The following is a 7,912-nucleotide window of genomic DNA, read 5'->3' as shown; positions in this document are numbered from 1 at the left end:
TTTGCTGAAACTCGCTATTTGCTACAAATAATGTATCTTTGTTAAGATATCTTTGACAGGTTTGGCATGATAGGTGGGGGATTGCCAACGCATGTCACTGACTACTTTAAATTAGCAAAGTGACAAGATTTCCCAAAAATGACAGTATGTCAAAATGCTGAGTCTGGTTGGAATGGCCACTTCTACGTCAGTACAACACACCAAAAAAAAAAAAAAAAAAAATCAGATGATGATTTCCGGGGAAATTTAGTTTTGTTTCGGAAAATAGGGCCTTTTTTGGGGAACGTTTTTGTGTGGTATCGCCTATAGAAAGTCGGGTCAAAAAAACTCCTTCCAATTAGAGTAAAACAGTCTAACTTCATTATTTCTCAACATATCTCCTCAACCCTTTAATTTCATCTGCTACTCAGGGAACTGACAAGTTGCAGTGAAAAATATCCATCGACCTGTCAAAATTACCGTTAGATATCAAATTGTGTCTAAACAATTGGACTTTAAAAGCGCAAAAGGAACATTATCTGTGAGAAGATCAGTATGGGCAGTAGAATAAGTCATGTACTGTAGTAATCAAAGTTTTTTTGTTTTTGTTTTGTCATCAGTGTATTTGTTTTAAAGAATTTTAGAGGGGTTTGAACACCTTATTTCATGTTTTTTAGAAAATTCCACAAAGATGGTGGCCACTTGTCACGCTGTTATGAAAATGCGTTGAATCACCAAAACAGTTTGTCGGGATCACGATCACTTACCCAGAAGGATGAAAAGCGAGCCCTAAAACTTAGTAATGTCTCTTCTTTAAAAATTTCCCGCATGGACTAATTAATCATTGCGATGTTTGTCCTAAAGAGGACACAAGTCATTTGTCATTTTTATGACAATGTGCTCCGGTCTTACCGTCCCCATATGTCTTTTGAAGTTCCTTGGTTTTAGAGAATCCCACTGTGAACAGATAATGAAAAGTTGTTGGTTTTTTTTCATGATAATCTTCTTCACACAGGCTTTCATAATCCCCTGTTTCAATGTCCTAAATACCCTCAATAACGTTCAGGACGACGGTGCAAACGGCTCGTCCATAATCATTTGTTGCGTAACACTTGTAGGTGTCTGCATCCTCTGGGGCCACCTTGGGAAACTGATGAAAAAGCACTTTTTACTATCATTGACATTTTTTTGCTTTGGCACCATTCATACATTTTGATTGGCACTGTACCTCCAGAGTATGCTCGCGAGACGCTTCACTGTAATTTTGCCGGCAGGTGTCCGGGTGAAAAACGATTTCTCTGTTTGCTCGAGTCCACGTGACTGTGGGTTTTGGATTACCCACGACTATGGCTTTAAATAATGTACTTTTTCCTGGAACATAGTATGATTGTACATTAGTAAAGATGATCATCCCATTGTGTATTCAGAAAGAGTTGGAAGCTAACCTTCTTGAATAGTGATCGCGATGGGTTTGCGGGAAAAATCCGGGGTTGTCATTCCCTCTGGAAGTTCCGCCTCAAACTGTGTTATCATTACACCTGGCACTTTGGACTTCCTGATTCCTAATCCAATGGGAAAAAAAATATATTAATAGATATACACCACTCACAAAGATCTAAGGATATTGGGCTTTGGGGTGAAGTTTCAGGATGAACCTAAAATGCATCATAATCTTTTACAGATGAATTTAATTTGACCTTTAAACTTTTGAATGCACATCCAACTGAAGCATTAAAACCCAAAAGCAGACATCTCCCTTTTTCTGTCTAGTGTACATTTATCTTTTTTAAAAATGATTATTTCTAGTTTCAATGTAATATGAATAATAAATTTGAACAGATGAGTATACTCCAATTGCAGTCTCTTGAACTAACTCCAGCTTTAACAAAAATTACCGTAGCTCTTACTGCCACGAACGAGTCAAATTGATTGCACATAGTCATTTATCTACTTAATTGTCGCCTCATAGAATTTGTGGACCTGATCACTACAAAGTATAGGCATACTGAAACAGTAACATTAGCAAAAAAATATTAGCACCATGTTTCAAAAGGTTTAGAGGTCAAATTAAGTTTCCTGTAAAGTTTATTGAGCATTTTAAGTTTATCCTGAAATTTCACGTGAAAGCCGAATATCCCGAGCTTTTTGAGTCGCGTATGTACAAAGAAAATGTGCAAGGGCTATAATTTAAAGAGTAGGGAAAAAGGCAAAGGCAGTAAACATTTGTGAGTGTAAATGTGAAGCAGTTTTTGGGGGATGAAATGAAAGCCTTTGCTAAGAACAACAGTAATTACCGTTTCGGCTTTCAGGAAGGTTACAGTAAGTAGACAACAATTTATACAGGCTTTCTTCAAAAAAGATTGACAGAAGAGACCAAATCTACACCCGTGCTAATTTTCAAACATTACATTACTGGTGGGACATCTTCGTTTTGGAGAAATTCTGTTCCTCTTCTTTCAAAAACACACAAAAAACAAGCATGTTAATTCACATTCAAACAACGCAACATGTCATTACAGCTGTAACACTGTGCCCTCCCATCACATAATGAGCAATTCACTTTGTAAGGCCGACATCAGGGTCGAGAAATAGTGTTTGTGCAGTATTTCTCCTGCATCATCATCTAGTTTAGAAATATGTTGTCTTACTTTGTGTAACGTTTTATTTTAACAACAGTTAAAATAAAACTTTTGTTATTCTTAACCAATCCCAGATGAGATTTGTTAATGGATATACACATAACTATATGGACATAAACATGCTAGTTTATGACATATTTATAAGCACTGTTAGCGGCTTTGTTGTCTTACTTTTATGTAGACATGGCACACTGGGTGGGGTAACTGCATCGTTTTTAGGAAAAAAAGGTAATTCAAAGTGACTTTCAAACTTCCCGTAACCGTAGCACAAGGTGCCTCACACTCAGCGAAAAGTTGCTTCGTCGTTATAGCAAGGCATCAGTTGTCGGTTAAATGGAATGTGCACTGTAGTCCAGTGAGCACCAACCACTGTGCTGTGAGAGATGTGGGAAATTATCCAACTTCACTAAATTAGTCCAAAAATATGTTTGTTCATTTATCTATGCCAAATACAACACAGTAACAGACGGAACGATTAAATGCTCTTCCACGAGATGACAGAATGTACAAGTATCCTGTAAATCCACCTGTTGATGGCCATTCATAAAACAGAAGTATGATTATCAATGATCACGATTTAAGTATTTCTTCTTTTTGTGACAATTTGCACTTAAAATACAGTTACGTTCCTTGGCTCAATTAGGTTGGGAAACACTGCAGTGTTGTCTATTATAGCTCAGTGGGCGTACATAGCATTTTAGTGTAACATAGCAATCGCCAGCTGTTAGCACGCTGTGATTTCAAGTAGCACTGGGAGAATACATGAACACGCTGCAAAAGGATATATATTTCCAAGGAAATAAATATATGTCGGCCTATGAATATAAACTGACACACCGAAGCCAGGCTTTATGAGAGTCACAGTGAAAACACATACGCTGGAATACTTCACAAGCGTTCCATCATCTCAAAGCAGGTTAGTATGACTCATTTCAGACTCTTGCAACATTGAAATATAGCTGCTGAAATCATGTCCACAGAGCACAAGTCACCACTTCGATGTGGTACCTTGTAGGGTTTCAAAGGCTCCAGAAGTCATCAGAATCAGAATACATCATTGATCCCTGGACGTAATTTGGTCATGGCTGTGCTTCAGTTGTAATGGATATCTTAATATCGTCGCTTTCCAATGACAATCCCATCCCTCCACTTTATGACGAGTTTGAACTTTTTGAATAAATTGAGATTCCCTACATTTCCCACCTGGTCATGTTAAAAATATTTAATAATAATAAGTTTCAGACAACATGTTTATCACATACCATATCTCAATTGGTGTCGCTTTGTTTTATTGAACAAAGTCTCAAAAATGTTGGTTATTTAACATAATGTTTGATTGACAATAACCATATAAACAGTATAAGCTAAACCGAGTCTGGTTATATAAAATTTTGAAAGTCTGAAATCTGGAAATATGAAATTGGTACTACATCGGTCTAATAAAAGTCGTTTATGGTGTGTTTTTATGGAATATGTTGCTTTAGAAAAAAAAAAAAAAAAAAAAGTGCCAGAACGCAGATTTAATCTCAATAAAATATAATATTGTGCAAAACTCAGTGCTGAGTGAAATGCTGCATCATTTAATTTGCTTTCATTTGGATGATCATAGCTTTCAGTTTATGAAAACCCAAACCACCGTCATTAGAATATTACATAAGAAACAATCCAAATTATTGTCTATTTAATTAATCTGAATATAATAACCGTCCTAAAATAAGGGCATTTTTTTTCAGGAAAAAAAATGAACCAAATGCTGAATATGTAATACAGAATTTATTAATAATTTCATTTCAAGCGTAGATTTGCATGACCGTTCAACTGAGCATGCCATCAGTTTTAGCAGAGGTGACCAGCATTATGAGATGATTTAGGCAAAAAATAATTTTGGTCAAAAAATGACTTGGCATTATTTTAGGGAGGTGACTATATGAGTTTCACTTTTTGAATTGAACTACTGAAATAAATGAACTCTTCTACGATATTCAAATGTACTGAGATGATCTCTACATACAATGGACAGGATGTAACTTAAGTTCAATACCTCAACTCTATGCATTGCAGCTTGATTTCATTGTTCATTTGTCCCTCTGATTAATACAAGGTATGTGTGGGGATCAAAAGCTATCAAGATTTGCATCAGTCTTGAGGGCCACGTGAATCGTATAACTGATAAGAACCCAATGCATGTTGCTGTGGTATGTCTGGAGAATTTAAAGAAATCATGCCACCTGTTTTCAATACCACCACACAGGTCAAATCACCATAAAACACACATGGATAAATGGCAGCCAATCACAGCACCCTCTAGCAGGCAGCAGCAGCTTTTAGCTTGCCTTCATTCTGAGGCTGGCGGAGATTTTGTAAATGAATGAAATCGGTCGATTCAAGACCACGTCATACATGCGATCAACCAGCATGGAGTCATGCGCTTACACAGAGTGAATTGTTTGTGGAATTACAATCGCCCTTCCACGCCTCGTACCTTTGTCGTCCAGGTGACCGTCGTCAGAAGCGTCGGCTTAACACGCGACGGGACCGCATGAAGAGGAACAGGACAATTTAGTATGAATCCCGACAAAAGCTCCACGCCATGGTGGGGCTTTGTCAGGATTTTGGACACAAACAACACCATATTCCGTATGACTCGCGAATGGGAGGCACAGAAACAGAACACGCTATTCAGAGACGTACAATGGTTAGTCACAAACTAACGACCATGGTGTCAACGGTATGGCTTTGGATGAATGTGATGTTCAACATCGCAGGATGATTTATTGACAGTGCTTGAGAGAAAACGACTTAATTTGTGTAAAAAGCAAGTTCTATCACGGCAATTTCAGCCTCATCCATTTTTTTCTCTTAACACTCCAACTTTTATTCATCTCACTTGGAATTGCGCTCCCTTGCTGCAATGATTTTATTTTATTTTTTTTGCTTGCGGAGTCCTTATTGGGATAAAGATGGAATCATGTCTTTTCTGGAGAATTTCTGCATTGTGAGAAGAGTTTTACAGCATACATTTATTGGAGATTCATTCTTGTTAGCGAATTGCCTTCAAATAAAACAATGGAATCACAGGTCTTTAACTTGTTGTTTTAGGATCTTCGTTCCAAAACTGCAAAAAAAAAAAAAAAAAATGTTTTTGGGGTTTGTCTTCATTTATGGGGTAAAAATCAGATCTTTCCCGTCGATTTGTCCTCACTGATGGAAAAATAGTGCTTTGACACGAAAAAAGATCGGTTTCAGAAAAGACCTCTTCAACTTTAACGATGATCAGATCCTGTGAAACATTATTGAAAAATGGACTACCGCTACACAAACAGCTGTGACTGATCCAACCGAGGGTGGGTGTCCTCCGTTCCGCACTTACCCTTCTGCCCGCCGGCAGTTTGATCTGTCACCTTTGACTTTTTCAACATCTTGGCGTTGGGAGATTTTCGAGGTTTCTGTCACCAAAAAGAAGACAGACATTGTCAGCATGTCATAAGGTAAATACTGAGAATTTGGATGTCTTTCATGTGCTCCAGGTAGAATTGACTCATACAATACAAAAAGTTATGAAATGAGGACTATACAGTATTACAAAAATTGATTTGCCAACATTTCTTAAAACAAGTAAATATAGCTACCCTAAAGAAATCCTGATGTCTTTTAAAGCTACTGTATTTACACCTTGAGAATTTCGGTACTTCTTATTTTAAGATAAACTTACGGTAGGAAGACATTTCTTTGAGATATTTAATATTGGTTATATTACAATTTTTTCAATGTAGAAATTAGGTGAGGTTCAAGATTGCAGTTTCTTCATGCAGCCAGTGAGGGACAGTAATATGAGCAGGATTACAGTTTGAGATGAATGCCCCCCCTCACCCCCCCCCCCCCCCCCCCCCCCCCCAGTCAGGAATGTGTTATTCGGTGAGGCACTTGAATAAACAAGGTGAAGAGCTCCGAGGTTTAGTGTTGCAACACGGAGGCTGTTAAAGCCTCGTAATGTCAGTGCGCTTGAGACTTGGATCAAATTTGACCACTGAATTTGCTGTTTGTATAACATCTAAATATTCATATGAATTTCTATTTGTGTGTAATCCGCAAATTTAAAGCAACGTTACGTTTAAGGCAAGTCTGTCACGAAACACCGTATACGTCTTTTCGTGCCGTGACTGTTTATTAGCGTTCGTGAAAGCATTTGACCTCGCTGTCTCTTTTACATTGAGCGATCCTAACCTTCTAATGAAGAATGCCACTCGAGAGTAGTTGTGGCTACATATAGGCTTTGCAAAATAACCGATTATTTTCAGGTAAGTGGATGTGGAACTTGATGCGAAAAGGTTACTCCTCAAATTTTGTGTGATTAACATGGATTTCCATTGGTAATTACTCAATTTTGCTGCTAGCCACTTTGATTTACAGTGGTACCTTGACCTCCAAGTTGAATTTTTTTGCAGGACTGAGCTTGTAACTTAATTTACTTGTATCTCAAATGCTCAAATTGTGAATAATTGTTCATAACCTTCTAAACCATGTCTCTTGGGACTATCATAAACTGAGGATCCCCTGTAGTGAAAAATGTATCCTTCCCTCTTAAGTAAATCGAGGGCCAGTATCACTGATACTAATATTATACTTCAATACCCTACGCAAAGGCAGTCATGGCGTCATAATTCCACTAAATATTTGTTAAAGACACTTATCCATAAATGTGAAACAATCAAATGAAAAACAATACGTATGGTGGTAACTGAGCGTGCCTTCTCGCATATTCTGATGCCGATGCGCAAACTACTCACTGCAAATTATTTGTAACCCCCAAATCTTGTATGTCGGCACGGTTGTAAACTGAGGACTCCTTGTAATGAATTATTTGGCATCAATCTGAATTCAAATAAATACGTGACAGGAAATGCTGATACCGATAATTTTCTTAATACAGGGGGTCCTCAGTTCTGTTCCGACGGCGGCGACATAACCCAAATTTGTACGCGAGTCAGGACGTTTTGTAGTCTTATCACTAACCTGCACGAAGGCAGGAGTAATGTCACAATTACAGTAAATGTTTGTCTGAGACCCACGTATAGGCCATAAATATCAAACAATCAAATGGGAAAAAAAAGTACATCTGGTGGTAATTAAGTGTGGCTTCTTGTGCCGTCTCTTGACATATTCTTACACCACTGTGCAAACTACTGTAGTTCATTCGTAACCTGGAATCCTCAACCGTGGTGAAGAGCGGCACCACTGTACTTATGTAGAGATTGCATAAATGAGCAGCAGTTTGTCAAAATGACTGTATTTCC

The sequence above is a fragment of the Phycodurus eques genome, chromosome 10 (assembly GCF_024500275.1).
Source record: "Phycodurus eques isolate BA_2022a chromosome 10, UOR_Pequ_1.1, whole genome shotgun sequence".
NCBI lineage: Eukaryota > Metazoa > Chordata > Actinopteri > Syngnathiformes > Syngnathidae > Phycodurus > Phycodurus eques.
Note: the sequence above shows the minus strand (reverse complement) of the source record.